At 38.7% G+C, this 19,112-nt stretch overlaps 38 non-coding genes and 1 pseudogene across 38 annotated transcripts; all 39 read right to left on the minus strand.

The window, feature by feature from the left end:
* Positions 1–1,341: 1,341 nt before the first annotated feature.
* On the minus strand, positions 1,342–1,460 carry LOC146054103 (5S ribosomal RNA). Its single transcript, XR_014468085.1, has one exon. It is a non-coding gene; the product is annotated as a 5S ribosomal RNA (ribosomal RNA).
* A 345-nt stretch (positions 1,461–1,805) lies between these two features.
* Positions 1,806–1,924, minus strand: LOC146053976 (5S ribosomal RNA). Its single transcript, XR_014467969.1, has one exon. It is a non-coding gene; the product is annotated as a 5S ribosomal RNA (ribosomal RNA).
* A 345-nt stretch (positions 1,925–2,269) lies between these two features.
* LOC146053855 (5S ribosomal RNA) lies at positions 2,270–2,388 on the minus strand. The gene has a single exon (XR_014467859.1). It is a non-coding gene; the product is annotated as a 5S ribosomal RNA (ribosomal RNA).
* Positions 2,389–2,734: 346 nt separating this feature from the next.
* Positions 2,735–2,853, minus strand: LOC146054053 (5S ribosomal RNA). The gene has a single exon (XR_014468039.1). It is a non-coding gene; the product is annotated as a 5S ribosomal RNA (ribosomal RNA).
* A 345-nt stretch (positions 2,854–3,198) lies between these two features.
* On the minus strand, positions 3,199–3,317 carry LOC146053977 (5S ribosomal RNA). Its single transcript, XR_014467970.1, has one exon. It is a non-coding gene; the product is annotated as a 5S ribosomal RNA (ribosomal RNA).
* A 331-nt stretch (positions 3,318–3,648) lies between these two features.
* LOC146054059 (5S ribosomal RNA) lies at positions 3,649–3,767 on the minus strand. Its single transcript, XR_014468045.1, has one exon. It is a non-coding gene; the product is annotated as a 5S ribosomal RNA (ribosomal RNA).
* A 346-nt stretch (positions 3,768–4,113) lies between these two features.
* On the minus strand, positions 4,114–4,232 carry LOC146054024 (5S ribosomal RNA). The gene has a single exon (XR_014468013.1). It is a non-coding gene; the product is annotated as a 5S ribosomal RNA (ribosomal RNA).
* Positions 4,233–4,577: 345 nt separating this feature from the next.
* Positions 4,578–4,696, minus strand: LOC146053874 (5S ribosomal RNA). The gene has a single exon (XR_014467877.1). It is a non-coding gene; the product is annotated as a 5S ribosomal RNA (ribosomal RNA).
* Positions 4,697–5,041: 345 nt separating this feature from the next.
* LOC146053979 (5S ribosomal RNA) lies at positions 5,042–5,160 on the minus strand. Its single transcript, XR_014467972.1, has one exon. It is a non-coding gene; the product is annotated as a 5S ribosomal RNA (ribosomal RNA).
* Positions 5,161–5,491: 331 nt separating this feature from the next.
* Positions 5,492–5,610, minus strand: LOC146053935 (5S ribosomal RNA). Its single transcript, XR_014467932.1, has one exon. It is a non-coding gene; the product is annotated as a 5S ribosomal RNA (ribosomal RNA).
* A 345-nt stretch (positions 5,611–5,955) lies between these two features.
* LOC146054106 (5S ribosomal RNA) lies at positions 5,956–6,074 on the minus strand. The gene has a single exon (XR_014468088.1). It is a non-coding gene; the product is annotated as a 5S ribosomal RNA (ribosomal RNA).
* Positions 6,075–6,419: 345 nt separating this feature from the next.
* Positions 6,420–6,538, minus strand: LOC146053980 (5S ribosomal RNA). Its single transcript, XR_014467973.1, has one exon. It is a non-coding gene; the product is annotated as a 5S ribosomal RNA (ribosomal RNA).
* Positions 6,539–6,869: 331 nt separating this feature from the next.
* On the minus strand, positions 6,870–6,978 carry LOC146054223 (5S ribosomal RNA; annotated as a pseudogene).
* A 345-nt stretch (positions 6,979–7,323) lies between these two features.
* LOC146054108 (5S ribosomal RNA) lies at positions 7,324–7,442 on the minus strand. Its single transcript, XR_014468089.1, has one exon. It is a non-coding gene; the product is annotated as a 5S ribosomal RNA (ribosomal RNA).
* Positions 7,443–7,787: 345 nt separating this feature from the next.
* LOC146053897 (5S ribosomal RNA) lies at positions 7,788–7,906 on the minus strand. The gene has a single exon (XR_014467898.1). It is a non-coding gene; the product is annotated as a 5S ribosomal RNA (ribosomal RNA).
* A 345-nt stretch (positions 7,907–8,251) lies between these two features.
* LOC146053981 (5S ribosomal RNA) lies at positions 8,252–8,370 on the minus strand. Its single transcript, XR_014467974.1, has one exon. It is a non-coding gene; the product is annotated as a 5S ribosomal RNA (ribosomal RNA).
* Positions 8,371–8,715: 345 nt separating this feature from the next.
* Positions 8,716–8,834, minus strand: LOC146054172 (5S ribosomal RNA). The gene has a single exon (XR_014468148.1). It is a non-coding gene; the product is annotated as a 5S ribosomal RNA (ribosomal RNA).
* A 345-nt stretch (positions 8,835–9,179) lies between these two features.
* LOC146054185 (5S ribosomal RNA) lies at positions 9,180–9,298 on the minus strand. Its single transcript, XR_014468156.1, has one exon. It is a non-coding gene; the product is annotated as a 5S ribosomal RNA (ribosomal RNA).
* A 345-nt stretch (positions 9,299–9,643) lies between these two features.
* On the minus strand, positions 9,644–9,762 carry LOC146054197 (5S ribosomal RNA). Its single transcript, XR_014468157.1, has one exon. It is a non-coding gene; the product is annotated as a 5S ribosomal RNA (ribosomal RNA).
* A 345-nt stretch (positions 9,763–10,107) lies between these two features.
* On the minus strand, positions 10,108–10,226 carry LOC146053875 (5S ribosomal RNA). The gene has a single exon (XR_014467878.1). It is a non-coding gene; the product is annotated as a 5S ribosomal RNA (ribosomal RNA).
* A 345-nt stretch (positions 10,227–10,571) lies between these two features.
* On the minus strand, positions 10,572–10,690 carry LOC146053982 (5S ribosomal RNA). Its single transcript, XR_014467975.1, has one exon. It is a non-coding gene; the product is annotated as a 5S ribosomal RNA (ribosomal RNA).
* Positions 10,691–11,035: 345 nt separating this feature from the next.
* LOC146053983 (5S ribosomal RNA) lies at positions 11,036–11,154 on the minus strand. The gene has a single exon (XR_014467976.1). It is a non-coding gene; the product is annotated as a 5S ribosomal RNA (ribosomal RNA).
* A 346-nt stretch (positions 11,155–11,500) lies between these two features.
* On the minus strand, positions 11,501–11,619 carry LOC146054073 (5S ribosomal RNA). Its single transcript, XR_014468058.1, has one exon. It is a non-coding gene; the product is annotated as a 5S ribosomal RNA (ribosomal RNA).
* A 345-nt stretch (positions 11,620–11,964) lies between these two features.
* On the minus strand, positions 11,965–12,083 carry LOC146053888 (5S ribosomal RNA). Its single transcript, XR_014467889.1, has one exon. It is a non-coding gene; the product is annotated as a 5S ribosomal RNA (ribosomal RNA).
* A 345-nt stretch (positions 12,084–12,428) lies between these two features.
* LOC146053905 (5S ribosomal RNA) lies at positions 12,429–12,547 on the minus strand. Its single transcript, XR_014467905.1, has one exon. It is a non-coding gene; the product is annotated as a 5S ribosomal RNA (ribosomal RNA).
* A 345-nt stretch (positions 12,548–12,892) lies between these two features.
* LOC146053859 (5S ribosomal RNA) lies at positions 12,893–13,011 on the minus strand. Its single transcript, XR_014467863.1, has one exon. It is a non-coding gene; the product is annotated as a 5S ribosomal RNA (ribosomal RNA).
* Positions 13,012–13,356: 345 nt separating this feature from the next.
* LOC146053858 (5S ribosomal RNA) lies at positions 13,357–13,475 on the minus strand. The gene has a single exon (XR_014467862.1). It is a non-coding gene; the product is annotated as a 5S ribosomal RNA (ribosomal RNA).
* Positions 13,476–13,820: 345 nt separating this feature from the next.
* On the minus strand, positions 13,821–13,939 carry LOC146054116 (5S ribosomal RNA). The gene has a single exon (XR_014468097.1). It is a non-coding gene; the product is annotated as a 5S ribosomal RNA (ribosomal RNA).
* Positions 13,940–14,284: 345 nt separating this feature from the next.
* On the minus strand, positions 14,285–14,403 carry LOC146053901 (5S ribosomal RNA). Its single transcript, XR_014467901.1, has one exon. It is a non-coding gene; the product is annotated as a 5S ribosomal RNA (ribosomal RNA).
* A 345-nt stretch (positions 14,404–14,748) lies between these two features.
* On the minus strand, positions 14,749–14,867 carry LOC146053912 (5S ribosomal RNA). The gene has a single exon (XR_014467911.1). It is a non-coding gene; the product is annotated as a 5S ribosomal RNA (ribosomal RNA).
* Positions 14,868–15,212: 345 nt separating this feature from the next.
* LOC146053913 (5S ribosomal RNA) lies at positions 15,213–15,331 on the minus strand. Its single transcript, XR_014467912.1, has one exon. It is a non-coding gene; the product is annotated as a 5S ribosomal RNA (ribosomal RNA).
* A 345-nt stretch (positions 15,332–15,676) lies between these two features.
* Positions 15,677–15,795, minus strand: LOC146054117 (5S ribosomal RNA). The gene has a single exon (XR_014468098.1). It is a non-coding gene; the product is annotated as a 5S ribosomal RNA (ribosomal RNA).
* A 345-nt stretch (positions 15,796–16,140) lies between these two features.
* On the minus strand, positions 16,141–16,259 carry LOC146053902 (5S ribosomal RNA). The gene has a single exon (XR_014467902.1). It is a non-coding gene; the product is annotated as a 5S ribosomal RNA (ribosomal RNA).
* A 344-nt stretch (positions 16,260–16,603) lies between these two features.
* On the minus strand, positions 16,604–16,722 carry LOC146053914 (5S ribosomal RNA). Its single transcript, XR_014467913.1, has one exon. It is a non-coding gene; the product is annotated as a 5S ribosomal RNA (ribosomal RNA).
* A 345-nt stretch (positions 16,723–17,067) lies between these two features.
* LOC146053915 (5S ribosomal RNA) lies at positions 17,068–17,186 on the minus strand. The gene has a single exon (XR_014467914.1). It is a non-coding gene; the product is annotated as a 5S ribosomal RNA (ribosomal RNA).
* Positions 17,187–17,531: 345 nt separating this feature from the next.
* Positions 17,532–17,650, minus strand: LOC146054095 (5S ribosomal RNA). Its single transcript, XR_014468078.1, has one exon. It is a non-coding gene; the product is annotated as a 5S ribosomal RNA (ribosomal RNA).
* Positions 17,651–17,996: 346 nt separating this feature from the next.
* Positions 17,997–18,115, minus strand: LOC146054109 (5S ribosomal RNA). The gene has a single exon (XR_014468090.1). It is a non-coding gene; the product is annotated as a 5S ribosomal RNA (ribosomal RNA).
* A 345-nt stretch (positions 18,116–18,460) lies between these two features.
* On the minus strand, positions 18,461–18,579 carry LOC146053857 (5S ribosomal RNA). Its single transcript, XR_014467861.1, has one exon. It is a non-coding gene; the product is annotated as a 5S ribosomal RNA (ribosomal RNA).
* Positions 18,580–18,924: 345 nt separating this feature from the next.
* Positions 18,925–19,043, minus strand: LOC146054110 (5S ribosomal RNA). The gene has a single exon (XR_014468091.1). It is a non-coding gene; the product is annotated as a 5S ribosomal RNA (ribosomal RNA).
* Between the last annotated feature and the right edge of the window lie 69 nt (positions 19,044–19,112).

A 19,112-nucleotide genomic window follows, 5' to 3' on the forward strand; every position in this document is an offset into this window, starting at 1 on the left:
CATAAGTCAATGTTATATATGCTTTAAGAAGTTTGATGTTTTTGCCAAGATAATATTATTGATTTTTCTGTATACTAGTGAAATGCTTCAAGAAGGTTTTCCGATGTATTAAGAGAGAAACAAATGATGCGTTTTGCAAGAGATATGAACTTTCTTTGGAGAAGTTCAGAGGATGGACTGTTAAAACTGAAATAACGCATCAATAATTATATACTTTTGTTATACTCTGTTTTCTCAAATATTGTTATTATTGCTGCAGATGACTTTAGCTTGTTGCACAATGTACTATTCATTGCGTATGAGGCCTTCTCTTTGCGCTAAACAGTTATTATATGTTAGAAGCAGCAGCCATTTTGTTAGGCATGACTTGCATATCTCGTTACAAGATGGCGTGTGGAGTCAGAATACTGCTGAAATAAGTAATTTCTTATGAGATATTGTTTTGGATTTCTGGGTTTAAGAATGCCTTATTGATGTAACAGAGAACAAGGACAGACACCTAGACTCCACAAACTGAATAATATGGGAACAAGGCCACACATGCGTAGACCCACAAGGCCACTGAAGTTGGGTGTTGGGTTAATTATGACATCATGATTGAAAGCAGAGCTTGCCAATAAGACTCAATGCTTATGAGTAATTAATTAATTAATGTGATAAAGGTTTAAATATCAGAGTGATAGAAGGAGGGACAAGGCAGTTGAGAAAGAACAAGGAAGCACAGGGGGCTGGAGGTAATTATGAAGGAGGTTTAATCATGGCTGATCACTGTCCTTGAAAGGTGTCCATTTTGATTTGATTTAGAATTACTGTTTCAGTATTAGCTAATCAATTTTATGTTTCTTGTGTTAGTCTGCATTTGCAATTACCTGTAATGAAGCTATTCTTTAAGTAAAGCATTGTCATACCTTTTATAACAAGGTTGTGTGGGTGTGCAATCATTTCAGCGTTGCCGTTATATTTAAAGGTAATAAAGTAAATAAATTTGGTTTGGGTTATTTATCATATCTAATCTTATCAGATAAATATCTGCTTTATCATAAGCTAATAAAAAAGTTTGCTAACTGTATTGGCTTACTGAAAAAAATCATGTGTTGGTAATGTAAAAAGACCTACAGGACATAATATTAGCAGGTGGTCTCAAATTAAACTACTAAAGAAGCTCAACACTGTTTAGCTGCCAAAAGCAGTTGGAATTGGGCCAAAACAGTGTGGTAAGTCTTTAGGTGATGGCTATTGTGTCTGTTTGACCTCTCCCAAATGTCTGTATTGGCAATAAAAAGAAAAAGTTTCCAATTTAAATAGCTATAGAATAAAAACAATTTGCCAGTAATGGGAAAAAACCTACAGCACCTGGTGTTCCCATGTGGTCTCCCACCCAAGTACTAACCAGGCCCCACACTGCTTAGCTTCCAAGATCAGACAAGATTGGGCATATCCAATGTGGTATGGCTGTAGGTTAGATACAATCACTTTTTTGCCCTCTTCTACTTCTATAACCAGGTAAGCTAATAAAAAAGTTTCCTAACTGTATTGGCTTACTTAAAAAAATCATGTGTTGGTAATGTAAAAAGACCTACAGGACATAATATTAGCAGGTGGTCTCAAATTAAACTACTAAAGAGGCTCAACACTGTTTAGCTGCCAAAAGCAGTTGTAATTGGGCCGAAACAGTGTGGTAAGTTTTTAGGTGATGGCTATTGTGTCTGTTTGACCTCTCCCAAATGTCTGTATTGGCAATAAAAAGAAAAAGTGTCCAATTTAAATAGCTAGAGAATAAAAACAATTTGCCAGTAATGGGAAAAAACCTACAGCACCTGGTGTTCCCATGTGGTCTCCCACCCAAGTACTAACTAGGCCCAACACTGCTTAGCTTCCAAGATCAGACGAGATTGGGCGTATCCAATGTGGTATGGCTGTAGGTGAGATACAGTCACTTTTTTGTCCTCTTCTACTTCTATAACCAGGTAAGCTAATAAAAAAGTTTCCTAACATTATTGGCTTACTGAAAAAAATCATGTGTTGGTAATGTAAAAAGACCTACAGGACATAATATTAGCAGGTGGTCTCAAATTAAACTACTAAAGAAGCTCAACACTGTTTAGCTGCCAAAAGCAGTTGGAATTGGGCCGAAACAGTGTGGTAAGTCTTTAGGTGATGGCTATTGTGTCTGTTTGACCTCTCCCAAATGTCTGTATTGGCAATAAAAAGAAAAAGTTTCCAATTTAAATAGCTAGAGAATAAAAACAATTTGCCAGTAATGGGAAAAAACCTACAGCACCTGGTGTTCCCATGTGGTCTCCCAACCAAGTACTAACCAGGCCCAACACTGCTTAGCTTCCAAGATCAGACGAGATTGGGCGTATCCAATGTGGTATGGCTGTAGGTGAGATACAGTCACTTTTTTGCCTTCTTCTACTTCTATAACCAGGTAAGCTAATAAAAAAGTTTGCTAACTGTATTGGCTTACTGAAAAAAAATCATGTGTTGGTAATGTAAAAAGATCTACAGGACATAATATTAGCAGGTGGCCTCAAATTAAACTACTAAAGAGGCTAAACAATATTTAGCTGCCAAAAGCAGTTGGAATTGGGCCGAAACAGTGTGGTAAGTCTTTAGGTGATGGCTATTGTGTCTGTTTGACCTCTCCCAATTGTCTGTATTGGAAATAAAAAGAAAAAGTTTCCAATTTAAATAGCTAGAGAATAAAAACAATTTGCCAGTAATGGGAAAAAACCTACAGCACCTGGTGTTCCCATGTGGTCTCCCACCCAAGTACTAACCAGGCCCCTCACTGTTTAGCTTCCAAGATCAGACGAGATTGGGCGTATCCAATGTGGTATGGCTGTAGGTGAGATACAATCACTTTTTTGCCCTCTTCTACTTCTATAACCAGGTAAGCTAATAAAAAAGTTTCCTAACTGTATTGGCTTACTTAAAAAAATCATGTGTTGGTAATGTAAAAAGACCTACAGGACATAATATTAGCAGGTGGTCTCAAATTAAACTACTAAAGAGGCTCAACACTGTTTAGCTGCCAAAAGCAGTTGTAATTGGGCCGAAACAGTGTGGTAAGTCTTTAGGTGATGGCTATTGTGTCTGTTTGACCTCTCCCAAATGTCTGTATTGGCAATAAAAAGAAAAAGTGTCCAATTTAAATAGCTAGAGAATAAAAACAATTTTCCAGTAATGGGAAAAAACCTACAGCACCTGGTGTTCCCATGTGGTCTCCCACCCAAGTACTAACTAGGCCCAACACTGCTTAGCTTCCAAGATCAGACGAGATTGGGCGTATCCAATGTGGTATGGCTGTAGGTGAGATACAGTCTTCTACTTCTATAACCAGGTAAGCTAATAAAAAAGTTTCCTAACATTATTGGCTTACTGAAAAAAATCATGTGTTGGTAATGTAAAAAGACCTACAGGACATAATATTAGCAGATGGTCTCAAATTAAACTACTAAAGAAGCTCAACACTGTTTAGCTGCCAAAAGCAGTTGGAATTGGGCCGAAACAGTGTGGTAAGTCTTTAGGTGATGGCTATTGTGTCTGTTTGACCTCTCCCAAATGTCTGTATTGGCAATAAAAAGAAAAAGTTTCCAATTTAAATAGCTAGAGAATAAAAACAATTTGCCAGTAATGGGAAAAAGCCTACAGCACCTGGTGTTCCCATGTGGTCTCCCACCCAAGTACTAACCAGGCCCAACACTGCTTAGCTTCCAAGATCAGATGAGAATGGGCGTATCCAATGTGGTATGGCTGTAGGTGAGATGCAGTCACTTTTTTGCCTTCTTCTACTTCTATAACCAGGTAAGCTAATAAAAAAGTTTGCTAACTGTACTGGCTTACTGAAAAAAATCATGTGTTGGTAATGTAAAAAGACCTACAGGACATAATATTAGCAGGTGGTCTCAAATTAAACTACTAAAGAGGCTCAACACTATTTAGCTGCCAAAAGCAGTTGGAATTGGGCCGAAACAGTGTGGTAAGTCTTTAGGTGATAGCTATTGTGTCTGTTTGACCTCTCCCAAATGTCTGTATTGGCAATAAAAAGAAAAAATTTTCCAATTTAAATAGCTAGAGAATAAAAACAATTTGCCAGTAATGGGAAAAAACCTACAGCACCTGGTGTTCCCATGTGGTCTCCCACCCAAGTACTTACCAGGCCCAACACTGCTTAGCTTTCAAGATCAGACGAGATTGGGCGTATCCAATGCGGTATGGCTGTAGGTGAGATACAGTTACTTTTTTGCCTTCTTCTACTTCTATAACCAGGTAAGCTAATAAAAAAGTTTGCTAACTGTATTGGCTTACTGAAAAAAATCATGTGTTGGTAATGTAAAAAGATCTACAGGACATAATATTAGCAGGTGGCCTCAAATTAAACTACTAAAGAGGCTAAACAATATTTAGCTGCCAAAAGCAGTTGGAATTGGGCAGAAACAGTGTGGTAAGTCTTTAGGTGATGGCTATTGTGTCTGTTTGACCTCTCCCAACTGTTTGTATTGGCAATAAAAAGAAAAAGTTTCCAATTTAAATAGCTATAGAATAAAAACAATTTGCCAGTAATGGTAAAAAACCTACAGCACCTGGTGTTCCCATGTGGTCTCCCACCCAAGTACTAACCAGGCCCCACACTGCTTAGCTTCCAAGATCAGACGAGATTGGGCGTATCCAATGTGGTATGGCTGTAGGTGAGATACAATCACTTTTTTGCCCTCTTCTACTTCTATAACCAGGTAAGCTAATAAAAAAGTTTCCTAACTGTATTGGCTTACTTAAAAAAATCATGTGTTGGTAATGTAAAAAGACCTACAGGACATAATATTAGCAGGTGGTCTCAAATTAAACTACTAAAGAGGCTCAACACTGTTTAGCTGCCAAAAGCAGTTGTAATTGGGCCGAAACAGTGTGGTAAGTCTTTAGGTGATGGCTATTGTGTCTGTTTGACCTCTCCCAAATGTCTGTATTGGCAATAAAAAGAAAAAGTGTCCAATTTAAATAGCTAGAGAATAAAAACAATTTGCCAGTAATGGGAAAAAACCTACAGCACCTGGTGTTCCCATGTGGTCTCCCACCCAAGTACTAACTAGGCCCAACACTGCTTAGCTTCCAAGATCAGACGAGATTGGGCGTATCCAATGTGGTATGGCTGTAGGTGAGATACAGTCTTCTACTTCTATAACCAGGTAAGCTAATAAAAAAGTTTCCTAACATTATTGGCTTACTGAAAAAAATCATGTGTTGGTAATGTAAAAAGACCTACAGGACATAATATTAGCAGGTGGTCTCAAATTAAACTACTAAAGAAGCTCAACACTGTTTAGCTGCCAAAAGCAGTTGGAATTGGGCCGAAACAGTGTGGTAAGTCTTTAGGTAATGGCTATTGTGTCTGTTTGACCTCTCCCAAATGTCTGTATTGGCAATAAAAAGAAAAAGTTTCCAATTTAAATAGCTATAGAATAAAAACAATTTGCCAGTAATGGTAAAAAACCTACAGCACCTGGTGTTCCCATGTGGTCTCCCACCCAAGTACTAACCAGGCCCCACACTGCTTAGCTTCCAAGATCAGACGAGATTGGGCATATCCAATGTGGTATGGCTGTAGGTTAGATACAATCACTTTTTTGCCCTCTTCTACTTCTATAACCAGGTAAGCTAATAAAAAAGTTTCCTAACTGTATTGGCTTACTTAAAAAAATCATGTGTTGGTAATGTAAAAAGACCTACAGGACATAATATTAGCAGGTGGTCTCAAATTAAACTACTAAAGAGGCTCAACACTGTTTAGCTGCCAAAAGCAGTTGTAATTGGGCCGAAACAGTGTGGTAAGTCTTTAGGTGATGGCTATTGTGTCTGTTTGACCTCTCTCAAATGTCTGTATTGGCAATAAAAAGAAAAAGTTTCCAATTTAAATAGCTAGAGAATAAAAACAATTTGCCAGTAATGGGAAAAAACCTACAGCACCTGGTGTTCCCATGTGGTCTCCCACCCAAGTACTAACCAGGCCCAACACTGCTTAGCTTCCAAGATCAGTCGAGATTGGGCGTATCCAATTTGGTATGGCTGTAGGTGAGATACAGTCACTTTTTTGCCTTCTTCTACTTCTATAACCAGGTAAGCTAATAAAAAAGTTTGCTAACTGTATTGGCTTACTGAAAAAAATCATGTGTTGGTAATGTAAAAAGACCTACAGGACATAATATTAGCAGGTGGTCTCAAATTAAACTACTAAAGAGGCTCAACACTATTTAGCTGCCAAAAGCAGTTGGAATTGGGCCGAAACAGTGTGGTAAGTCTTTAGGTGATGGCTATTGTGTCTGTTTGACCTCTCCCAAATGTCTGTATTGGCAATAAAAAGAAAAAGTGTCCAATTTAAATAGCTAGAGAATAAAAACAATTTGCCAGTAATGGGAAAAAACCTACAGCACCTGGTGTTCCCATGTGGTCTCCCACCCAAGTACTAACTAGGCCCAACACTGCTTAGCTTCCAAGATCAGACGAGATTGGGCGTATCCAATGTGGTATGGCTGTAGGTGAGATACAGTCTTCTACTTCTATAACCAGGTAAGCTAATAAAAAAGTTTCCTAACATTATTGGCTTACTGAAAAAAATCATGTGTTGGTAATGTAAAAAGACCTACAGGACATAATATTAGCAGGTGGTCTCAAATTAAACTACTAAAGAAGCTCAACACTGTTTAGCTGCCAAAAGCAGTTGGAATTGGGCCGAAACAGTGTGGTAAGTCTTTAGGTAATGGCTATTGTGTCTGTTTGACCTCTCCCAAATGTCTGTATTGGCAATAAAAAGAAAAAGTTTCCAATTTAAATAGCTATAGAATAAAAACAATTTGCCAGTAATGGTAAAAAACCTACAGCACCTGGTGTTCCCATGTGGTCTCCCACCCAAGTACTAACCAGGCCCCACACTGCTTAGCTTCCAAGATCAGGCATATCCAATGTGGTATGGCTGTAGGTTAGATACAATCACTTTTTTGCCCTCTTCTACTTCTATAACCAGGTAAGCTAATAAAAAAGTTTCCTAACTGTATTGGCTTACTTAAAAAAATCATGTGTTGGTAATGTAAAAAGACCTACAGGACATAATATTAGCAGGTGGTCTCAAATTAAACTACTAAAGAGGCTCAACACTGTTTAGCTGCCAAAAGCAGTTGTAATTGGGCCGAAACAGTGTGGTAAGTCTTTAGGTGATGGCTATTGTGTCTGTTTGACCTCTCTCAAATGTCTGTATTGGCAATAAAAAGAAAAAGTTTCCAATTTAAATAGCTAGAGAATAAAAACAATTTGCCAGTAATGGGAAAAAACCTACAGCACCTGGTGTTCCCATGTGGTCTCCCACCCAAGTACTAACCAGGCCCAACACTGCTTAGCTTCCAAGATCAGTCGAGATTGGGCGTATCCAATTTGGTATGGCTGTAGGTGAGATACAGTCACTTTTTTGCCTTCTTCTACTTCTATAACCAGGTAAGCTAATAAAAAAGTTTGCTAACTGTATTGGCTTACTGAAAAAAATCATGTGTTGGTAATGTAAAAAGACCTACAGGACATAATATTAGCAGGTGGTCTCAAATTAAACTACTAAAGAGGCTCAACACTATTTAGCTGCCAAAAGCAGTTGGAATTGGGCCGAAACAGTGTGGTAAGTCTTTAGGTGATGGCTATTGTGTCTGTTTGATTTCTCCCAAATGTCTGTATTGGCAATAAAAAGAAAAAGTTTCCAATTTAAATAGCTAGAGAATAAAAACAATTTGCCAGTAATGGGAAAAAACCTACAGCACCTGGTGTTCCCATGTGGTCTCCCACCCAAGTACTAACCAGGCCCAACACTGCTTAGCTTCCAAGATCAGACGAGATTGAGCGTATCCAATGTGGTATGGCTGTAGGTGAGATACAGTCACTTTTTTGCCTTCTTCTACTTCTATAACCAGGTAAGCTAATAAAAAAGTTTGCTAACTGTATTGGCTTACTGAAAAAAATCATGTGTTGGTAATGTAAAAAGATCTACAGGACATAATATTAGCAGGTGGCCTCAAATTAAACTACTAAAGAGGCTAAACAATATTTAGCTGCCAAAAGCAGTTGGAATTGGGCCGAAACAGTGTGGTAAGTCTTTAGGTGATGGCTATTGTGTCTGTTTGACCTCTCCCAATTGTCTGTATTGGCAATAAAAAGAAAAAGTTTCCAATTTAAATAGCTATAGAATAAAAACAATTTGCCAATAATGGGAAAAAACCTACAGCACCTGGTGTTCCCATGTGGTCTCCCACCCAAGTACTAACTAGGCCCAACACTGCTTAGCTTCCAAGATCAGACGAGATTGGGCGTATCCAATGTGGTATGGCTGTAGGTGAGATAAAGTCACTTTTTTGTCCTCTTCTACTTCTATAACCAGGTAAGCTAATAAAAAAGTTTCCTAACATTATTGGCTTACTGAAAAAAATCATGTGTTGGTAATGTAAAAAGACCTACAGGACATAATATTAGCAGGTGGTCTCAAATTAAACTACTAAAGAAGCTCAACACTGTTTAGCTGCCAAAAGCAGTTGGAATTGGGCCGAAACAGTGTGGTAAGTCTTTAGGTGATGGCTATTGTGTCTGTTTGACCTCTCCCAAATGTCTCTATTGGCAATAAAAAGAAAAAGTTTCCAATTTAAATAGCTAGAGAATAAAAACAATTTGCCAGTAATGGGAAAAAACCTACAGCACCTGGTGTTCCCATGTGGTCTCCCACCCAAGTACTAACCAGGCCCAACACTGCTTAGCTTCCAAGATCAGACGAGATTGGGCGTATCCAATGTGGTATGGCTGTAGGTGAGATACAGACACTTTTTTGCCTTCTTCTACTTCTATAACCAGGTAAGCTAATAAAAAAGTTTGCTAACTGTATTGGCTTACTGAAAAAAATCATGTGTTGGTAATGTAAAAAGACCTACAGGACATAATATTAGCAGGTGGTCTCAAATTAAACTACTAAAGAAGCTCAACACTGTTTAGCTGCCAAAAGCAGTTGGAATTGGGCCAAAACAGTGTGGTAAGTCTTTAGGTGATGGCTATTGTGTCTGTTTGACCTCTCCCAAATGTCTGTATTGGCAATAAAAAGAAAAAGTTTCCAATTTAAATAGCTAGAGAATAAAAACAATTTGCCAGTAATGGGAAAAAACCTACAGCACCTGGTGTTCCCATGTGGTCTCCCACCCAAGTACTAACCAGGCCCAACACTGCTTAGCTTCCAAGATCAGACGAGATTGGGCGTATCCAATGTGGTATGGCTGTAGGTGAGATACAGTCACTTTTTTGCCTTCTTCTACTTCTATAACCAGGTAAGCTAATAAAAAAGTTTGCTAACTGTATTTGCTTACTGAAAAAAATCATGTGTTGGTAATGTAAAAAGACCTACAGGACATAATATTAGCAGGTGGTCTCAAATTAAACTACTAAAGAGGCTCAACACTATTTAGCTGCCAAAAGCAGTTGGAATTGGGCCGAAACAGTGTGGTAAGTCTTTAGGTGATGGCTATTGTGTCTGTTTGACCTCTCCCAAATGTCTGTATTGGCAATAAAAAGAAAAAGTTTCCAATTTAAATAGCTAGAGAATAAAAACAATTTGCCAGTAATGGGAAAAAACCTACAGCACCTGGTGTTCCCATGTGGTCTCCCACCCAAGTACTAACCAGGCCCAACACTGCTTAGCTTCCAAGATCAGACGAGATTGGGCGTATCCAATGTGGTATGGCTGTAGGTGAGATACAGTCACTTTTTTGCCTTCTTCTACTTCTATAACCAGGTAAGCTAATAAAAAAGTTTGCTAACTGTATTGGCTTACTGAAAAAAATCATGTGTTGGTAATGTAAAAAGATCTACAGGACATAATATTAGCAGGTGGCCTCAAATTAAACTACTAAAGAGGCTAAACAATATTTAGCTGCCAAAAGCAGTTGGAATTGGGCCGAAACAGTGTGGTAAGTCTTTAGGTGATGGCTATTGTGTCTGTTTGACCTCTCCCAATTGTCTGTATTGGCAATAAAAAGAAAAAGTTTCCAATTTAAATAGCTATAGAATAAAAACAATTTGCCAGTAATGGGAAAAAACCTACAGCACCTGGTGTTCCCATGTGGTCTCCCACCCAAGTACTAACCAGGCCCCACACTGCTTAGCTTCCAAGATCAGACGAGATTGGGCGTATCCAATGTGGTATGGCTGTAGGTGAGATACAATCACTTTTTTGCCCACTTCTACTTCTATAACCAGGTAAGCTAATAAAAAAGTTTCCTTACTGTATTGGCTTACTTAAAAAAATCATGTGTTGGTAATGTAAAAAGACCTACAGGACATAATATTAGCAGGTGGTCTTAAATTAAACTACTAAAGAGGCTCAACACTGTTTAGCTGCCAAAAGCAGTTGTAATTGGGCCGAAATAGTGTGGTAAGTCTTTAGGTGATGGCTATTGTGTCTGTTTGACCTCTCCCAAATGTCTGTATTGGCAATAAAAAGAAAAAGTGTCCAATTTAAATAGCTAGAGAATAAAAACAATTTGCCAGTAATGGGAAAAAACCTACAGCACCTGGTGTTCCCATGTGGTCTCCCACCCAAGTACTAACTAGGCCCAACACTGCTTAGCTTCCAAGATCAGACGAGATTGGGCGTATCCAATGTGGTATGGCTGTAGGTGAGATACAGTCACTTTTTTGTCCTCTTCTACTTCTATAACCAGGCAAGCTAATAAAAAAGTTTCCTAACATTAATGGCTTACTGAAAAAAATCATGTGTTGATAATGTAAAAAGACCTACAGGACATAATATTAGCAGGTGGTCTCAAATTAAACTACTAAAGAGGCTCAACACTGTTTAGCTGCCAAAAGCAGTTGTAATTGGGCCGAAACAGTGTGGTAAGTCTTTAGGTGATGGCTATTGTGTCTGTTTGACCTCTCCCAAATGTCTGTATTGGCAATAAATAGAAAAAGTGGCCAATTTAAATAGCTAGAGAATAAAAACAATTTGCCAGTAATGGGAAAAAACCTACAGCACCTGGTGTTCCCATGTGGTCTCCCACCCAAGTACTAACTAGGCCCAACACTGCTTAGCTTCCAAGATCAGACGAGATTGGGCGTATCCAATGTGGTATGGCTGTAGGTGAGATACAGTCACTTTTTTGTCTTCTTCTACTTCTATAACCAGGCAAGCTAATAAAAAAGTTTCCTAACATTAATAGCTTACAGAAAAAAATCATGTGTTGGTAATGTAAAAAGACCTACAGGACATAATATTAGCAGGTGGTCTCAAATTAAACCACTAATGAGGCTCAACACTGTTTAGCTGCCAAAAGCAGTTGGAATTGGGCCGAAAAAGTGTGGTAAGTCTTTAGGTGATGGCTATTGTGTCTGTTTCACCTCTCTTTAAATGTCTGTATTGGCAATAAAAAGAAAAAAATTCCAATTTAAACAGCTAGAGAATAAAAACAATTTGCCAGTAATGGGAAAAAACCTACAGCACCTGGTGTTCCCATGTGGTCTCCCACCCAAGTACTAACCAGGCCCAACACTGCTTAGCTTCCAAGATCAGACGAGATTGGGCGTATCCAATGTGGTATGGATGCAGGTGAGATACAGGCAATTTTTTGCCCTCTTCTACTTCTATCTAAAGGTAAGCTAATAAAAAAGTTTCCTAACTGTATTGGCTTACTGAAAAATATCATGTGTTGGTAATATAAAAAGAACTACAGGACATAATATTAGCAGGTGGTCTCAAATTAAACTACTAAAGAGGCTCAACACTATTTAGCTGCCAAAAGCAGTTGGAATTGGGCCGAAACAGTGTGGTAAGTCTTTAGGTGATGGCTATTGTGTCTGTTTGACCTCTCCCAAATGTCTGTATTGGCAATAAAAAGAAAAAGTTTCCAATTTAAATAGCTAGAGAATAAACACAATTTGCCAGTAATGGGAAAAAACCTACAGCACCTGATGTTCCCATGTGGTCTCCCACCCAAGTACTAACCAGGCCCAACACTGCTTAGCTTCCAAGATCAGACGAGATTGGGTGGATCCAATGTGGTATGGCTGTAGGTGAGATACAGTCACTTTTTTGCCTTCTTCTACTTCTATAACCAGGTAAGCTAATAAAAAAGTTTGCTAACTGTATTGGCTTACTGAAAAAAATCATGTGTTGGTAATGTAAAAAGAACAACAGGACATAATATTAGCAGGTGGTCTCAAATTAAACTACTAAAGAGGCTAAACACTATTTAGCTGCCAAAAGCAGTTGGAATTGGGCCGAAACAGTGTGGTAAGTCTTTAGGTGATGGCTATTGTGTCTGTTTGACCTCTCCCAAATGTCTGTATTGGCAATAAAAAGAAAAAGTTTCCAATTTAAATAGCTAGAGAATAAAAACAATTTGCCAGTAATGGGAAAAAACCTACAGCACCTGGTGTTCCCATGTGGTCTCCCACCCAAGTACTAACCAGGCCCAACACTGCTTAGCTTCCAAAATCAGACGAGATTGGGCGTATTCAATGTGGTATGGCCGTAGGTGTGATACAGTCACTTTTTTGCCCTCTTCTACTTCTATAACCAGGTAAGCTAATAAAAAAGTTTCCTAACATTATTGGCTTACTGAAAAAAATCATGTGTTGGTAATGTAAAAAGACCTACAGGACATAATATTAGCAGGTGGTCTCAAATTAAACTACTAAAGAGGCTCAACACTGTTTAGCTGCCAAAAGCAGTTGTAATTGGGCCGAAACAGTGTGGTAAGTCTTTAGGTGATGGCTATTGTGTCTGTTTGACCTCTCCCAAATGTCTGTATTGGCAATAAAAAGAAAAAGGGTCCAATTTAAATAGCTAGAAAATAAAAACAATTTGCCAGTAATGGGAAAAAACCTACAGCACCTGGTGTTCCCATGTGGTCTCCCACCCAAGTACTAACCAGGCCCAACACTGCTTAGCTTCCAAGATCAGACGAGATTGGGCGTATTCAATGTGGTATAGCCGTAGGTGTGATACAGTCACTTTTTTGCCCTCTTCTACTTCTATAACCAGGTAAGCTAATAAAGAAGTTTCCTAACATTATTGGCTTACTGAAAAAAATCATGTGTTGGTAATGTAAAAAGACCTACAGGACATAATATTAGCAGGTGGTCTCAAATTAAACTACTAAAGAAGCTCAACACTGTTTAGCTGCCAAAAGCAGTTGGAATTGGGCCGAAACAGTGTGGTAAGTCTTTAGGTGATGGCTATTGTGTCTGTTTGACCTCTCCCAAATGTCTGTATTGGCAATAAAAAGAAAAAGTTTCCAATTTAAATAGCTAGAGAATAAAAACAATTTGCCAGTAATGGGAAAAAACCTACAGCACCTGGTGTTCCCATGTGGTCTCCCACCCAAGTACTTACCAGGCCCAACACTGCTTAGCTTCCAAGATCAGACGAGATTGGGCGTATCCAATGTGGTATGGCTGTAGGTGAGATACAGTCACTTTTTTGCCTTCTTCTACTTCTATAACCAGGTAAGCTAATAAAAAAGTTTGCTAACTGTATTGGCTTACTGAAAAAAATCATGTGTTGGTAATGTAAAAAGATCTACAGGACATAATATTAGCAGGTGGCCTCAAATTAAACTACTAAAGAGGCTAAACAATATTTAGCTGCCAAAAGCAGTTGGAATTGGGCCGAAACAGTGTGGTAAGTCTTTAGGTGATGGCTATTGTGTCTGTTTGACCTCTCCCAATTGTTTGTATTGGCAATAAAAAGAAAAAGTTTCAAATTTAAATAGCTATAGAATAAAAACAATTTGCCAGTAATGGTAAAAAACCTACAGCACCTGGTGTTCAAATTTGGTCTCCCACCCAAGTACTAACCAGGCCCCACACTGCTTAGCTTCCAAGATCAGATGAGATTGGGCGTATCCAATGTGGTATGGCTGTAGGTGAGATACAATCACTTTTTTGCCCTCTTCTACTTCTATAACCAGGTAAGCTAATAAAAAAGTTTCCTAACTGTATTGGCTTACTTAAAAAAATCATGTGTTGGTAATGTAAAAAGACCTACAGGACATAATATTAGCAGGTGGTCTCAAATTAAACTACTAAAGAGGCTCAACACTGTTTAGCTGCCAAAAGCAGTTGTAATTGGGCCGAAACAGTGTGGTAAGTCTTTAGGTGATGGCTATTGTGTCTGTTTGACCTCTCCCAAATGTCTGTATTGGCAATAAAAAGAAAAAGTGTCCAATTTAAATAGCTAGAGAATAAAAACAATTTGCCAGTAATGGGAAAAAACCTACAGCACCTGGTGTTCCCATGTGGTCTCCCACCCAAGTACTAACTAGGCCCAACATTGCTTAGCTTCCAAGATCAGACGAGATTGGGCGTATCCAATGTGGTATGGCTGTAGGTGAGATACAGTCACTTTTTTGTCCTCTTCTACTTCTATAACCAGGTGAGCTAATAAAAAAGTTTCCTGACATTATTGGCTTACTGAAAAAAATCATGTGTTGGTAATGTAAAAAGACCTACAGGACATAATATTAGCAGGTGGTCTCAAATTAAACTACTAAAGAAGCTCAACACTGTTTAGCTGCCAAAAGCAGTTGGAATTGGGCCGAAACAGTGTGGTAAGTCTTTAGGTGATGGCTATTGTGTCTATTTGACCTCTCCCAAATGTCTGTATTGGCAATAAAAAGAAAAAGTTTCCAATTTAAATAGCTAGAGAATAAAAACAATTTGCCAGTAATGGGAAAAAACCTACAGCACCTGGTGTTCCCATGTGGTCTCCCACCCAAGTACTAACCAGGCCCAACACTGCTTAGCTTCCAAGATCAGTCGAGATTGGGCGTATCCAATGTGGTATGGCTGTAGGTGAGATACAGTCACTTTTTTGCCTTCTTCTACTTCTATAACCAGGTAAGCTAATAAAAAAGTTTGCTAACTGTATTGGCTTACTGAAAAAAATCATGTGTTGGAAATGTAAAAAGACCTACAGGACATAATATTAGCAGGTGGTCTCAAATTAAACTACTAAAGAGGCTCAACACTATTTAGCTGCCAAAAGCAGTTGGAATTGGGCTGAAACAGTGTGGTAAGTCTTTAGGTGATGGCTATTGTGTCTGTTTGACCTCTCCCAAATGTCTGTATTGGCAATAAAAAGAAAAAGTTTCCAATTTAAATAGCTAGAGAATAAAAACAATTTGCCAGTAATGGGAAAAAACCTACAGCACCTGGTGTTCCCATGTGGTCTCCCACCCAAGTACTAACCAGGCCCAACACTGCTTAGCTTCCAAGATCAGTCGAGATTGGGCGTATCCAATGTGGTATGGCTGTAGGTGAGATACAGTCACTTTTTTGCCTTCTTCTACTTCTATAACCAGGTAAGCTAATAAAAAAGTTTGCTAACTGTATTGGCTTACTGAAAAAAATCATGTGTTGGTAATGTAAAAAGACCTACAGGACATAATATTAGCAGGTGGTCTCAAATTAAACTACTAAAGAGGCTCAACACTATTTAGCTGCCAAAAGCAGTTGGAATTGGGCTGAAACAGTGTGGTAAGTCTTTAGGTGATGGCTATTGTGTCTGTTTGATTTCTCCCAAATGTCTGTATTGGCAATAAAAAGAAAAAGTTTCAAATTTAAATAGCTATAGAATAAAAACAATTTGCCAGTAATGGTAAAAAACCTACAGCACCTGGTGTTCAAATTTGGTCTCCCACCCAAGTACTAACCAGGCCCCACACTGCTTAGCTTCCAAGATCAGATGAGATTGGGCGTATCCAATGTGGTATGGCTGTAGGTGAGATACAATCACTTTTTTGCCCTCTTCTACTTCTATAACCAGGTAAGCTAATAAAAAAGTTTCCTAACTGTATTGGCTTACTTAAAAAAATCATGTGTTGGTAATGTAAAAAGACCTACAGGACATAATATTAGCAGGTGGTCTCAAATTAAACTACTAAAGAGGCTCAACACTGTTTAGCTGCCAAAAGCAGTTGTCATTGGGCCGAAACAGTGTGGTAAGTCTTTAGGTGATGGCTATTGTGTCTGTTTGACCTCTCCCAAATGTCTGTATTGGCAATAAAAAGAAAAAGTGTCCAATTTAAATAGCTAGAGAATAAAAACAATTTGCCAGTAATGGGAAAAAACCTACAGCACCTGGTGTTCCCATGTGGTCTCCCACCCAAGTACTAACTAGGCCCAACATTGCTTAGCTTCCAAGATCAGACGAGATTGGGCGTATCCAATGTGGTATGGCTGTAGGTGAGATACAGTCACTTTTTTGTCCTCTTCTACTTCTATAACCAGGTGAGCTAATAAAAAAGTTTCCTGACATTATTGGCTTACTGAAAAAAATCATGTGTTGGTAATGTAAAAAGACCTACAGGACATAATATTAGCAGGTGGTCTCAAATTAAACTACTAAAGAAGCTCAACACTGTTTAGCTGCCAAAAGCAGTTGGAATTGGGCCGAAACAGTGTGGTAAGTCTTTAGGTGATGGCTATTGTGTCTATTTGACCTCTCCCAAATGTCTGTATTGGCAATAAAAAGAAAAAGTTTCCAATTTAAATAGCTAGAGAATAAAAAAATTTGCCAGTAATGGGAAAAAACCTACAGCACCTGGTGTTCCCATGTGGTCTCCCACCCAAGTACTAACCAGGCCCAACACTGCTTAGCTTCCAAGATCAGTCGAGATTGGGCGTATCCAATGTGGTATGGCTGTAGGTGAGATACAGTCACTTTTTTGCCTTCTTCTACTTCTATAACCAGGTAAGCTAATAAAAAAGTTTGCTAACTGTATTGGCTTACTGAAAAAAATCATGTGTTGGTAATGTAAAAAGACCTACAGGACATAATATTAGCAGGTGGTCTCAAATTAAACTACTAAAGAGGCTCAACACTATTTAGCTGCCAAAAGCAGTTGGAATTGGGCTGAAACAGTGTGGTAAGTCTTTAGGTGATGGCTATTGTGTCTGTTTGACCTCTCCCAAATGTCTGTATTGGCAATAAAAAGAAAAAGTTTCCAATTTAAATAGCTAGAGAATAAAAACAATTTGCCAGTAATGGGAAAAAACCTACAGCACCTGGTGTTCCCATGTGGTCTCCCACCCAAGTACTAACCAGGCCCAACACTGCTTAGCTTCCAAGATCAGTCGAGATTGGGCGTATCCAATGTGGTATGGCTGTAGGTGAGATACAGTCACTTTTTTGCCTTCTTCTACTTCTATAACCAGGTAAGCTAATAAAAAAGTTTGCTAACTGTATTGGCTTACTGAAAAAAATCATGTGTTGGTAATGTAAAAAGACCTACAGGACATAATATTAGCAGGTGGTCTCAAATTAAACTACTAAAGAGGCTCAACACTATTTAGCTGCCAAAAGCAGTTGGAATTGGGCTGAAACAGTGTGGTAAGTCTTTAGGTGATGGCTATTGTGTCTGTTTGACCTCTCCCAAATGTCTGTATTGGCAATAAAAAGAAAAAGTTTCCAATTTAAATAGCTAGAGAATAAAAACAATTTGCCAGTAATGGGAAAAAACCTACAGCACCTGGTGTTCCCATGTGGTCTCCCACCCAAGTACTAACCAGGCCCCACACTGCTTAGCTTCCAAGATCAGACAAGATTGGGCGTATCCAATGTGGTATAGCTGTAGGTGAGATACAACCACTTTTTTGCCTTCTTCTACTTCTATAACCAGGTAAGCTAATAAAAAAAGTTTCCTAACTGTATTGGCTTACTTAAAAAAATCATGTGTTGGTAATGTAAAAAGACCTACAGGACATAATATTAGCAGGTGGTCTCAAATTAAACTACTAAAGAGGCTCAACACTGTTTTGCTGCCAAAAGCAGTTGTAATTGGGCCGAAACAGTGTGGTAAGTCTTTAGGTGATGGCTATTGTGTCTGTTTGACCTCTCCCAAATGTCTGTATTGGCAATAAAAAGAAAAAGTGTCCAATTTAAATAGCTAGAGAATAAAAACAATTTGCCAGTAATGGGAAAAAACCTACAGCACCTGGTGTTCCCATGTGGTCTCCCACCCAAGTACTAACTAGGCCCAACACTGCTTAGCTTCCAAGATCAGACGAGATTGGGCGTATCCAATGTGGTATGGCTGTACGTGAGATACAGTCACTTTTTTGTCCTCTTCTACTTCTATAACCAGGTAAGCTAATAAAAAAGTTTCCTAACATTATTGGCTTACTGAAAAAAATCATGTGTTGGTAATGTAAAAAGACCTACAGGACATAATATTAGCAGGTGGTCTCAAATTAAACTACTAAAGAAGCTCAACACTGTTTAGCTGCCAAAAGCAGTTGGAATTGGGCCGAAAAAGTGTGGTAAGTCTTTAGGTGATGGCTATTGTGTCTGTTTGACCTCTCCCAAATGTCTGTATTGGCAATAAAAAGAAAAAGTTTCCAATTTAAATAGCTAGAGAATAAAAACAATTTGCCAGTAATGGGAAAAAACCTACAGCACCTGGTGTTCCCATGTGGTCTCCCACCCAAGTACTAACCAGGCCCAACAATGCTTAGCTTCCAAGATCAGACGAGATTGGGCGTATCCAATGTGGTATGGCTGTAGGTGAGATACAGTCACTTTTTTGCCTTCTTCTACTTCTATAACCAGGTAAGCTAATAAAAAAAATTGCTAACTGTATTGGCTTACTGAAAAAAATCATGTGTTGGTAATGTAAAAAGACCTACAGGACATAATATTAGCAGGTGGTCTCAAATTAAACTACTAAAGAGGCTCAACACTGTTTTGCTGCCAAAAGCAGTTGTAATTGGGCCGAAACAGTGTGGTAAGTCTTTAGGTGATGGCTATTGTGTCTGTTTGACCTCTCCCAAATGTCTGTATTGGCAATAAAAAGAAAAAGTGTCCAATTTAAATAGCTAGAGAATAAAAACAATTTGCCAGTAATGGGAAAAAACCTACAGCACCTGGTGTTCCCATGTGGTCTCCCACCCAAGTACTAACTAGGCCCAACACTGCTTAGCTTCCAAGATCAGACGAGATTGGGCGTATCCAATGTGGTATGGCTGTACGTGAGATACAGTCACTTTTTTGTCCTCTTCTACTTCTATAACCAGGTAAGCTAATAAAAAAGTTTCCTAAC

This window comes from Crinia signifera, unplaced genomic scaffold (assembly GCF_055691185.1).
Source record: "Crinia signifera unplaced genomic scaffold, ASM5569118v1 HAP2_SCAFFOLD_222, whole genome shotgun sequence".
In the NCBI taxonomy this organism is placed as follows: domain Eukaryota; kingdom Metazoa; phylum Chordata; class Amphibia; order Anura; family Myobatrachidae; genus Crinia; species Crinia signifera.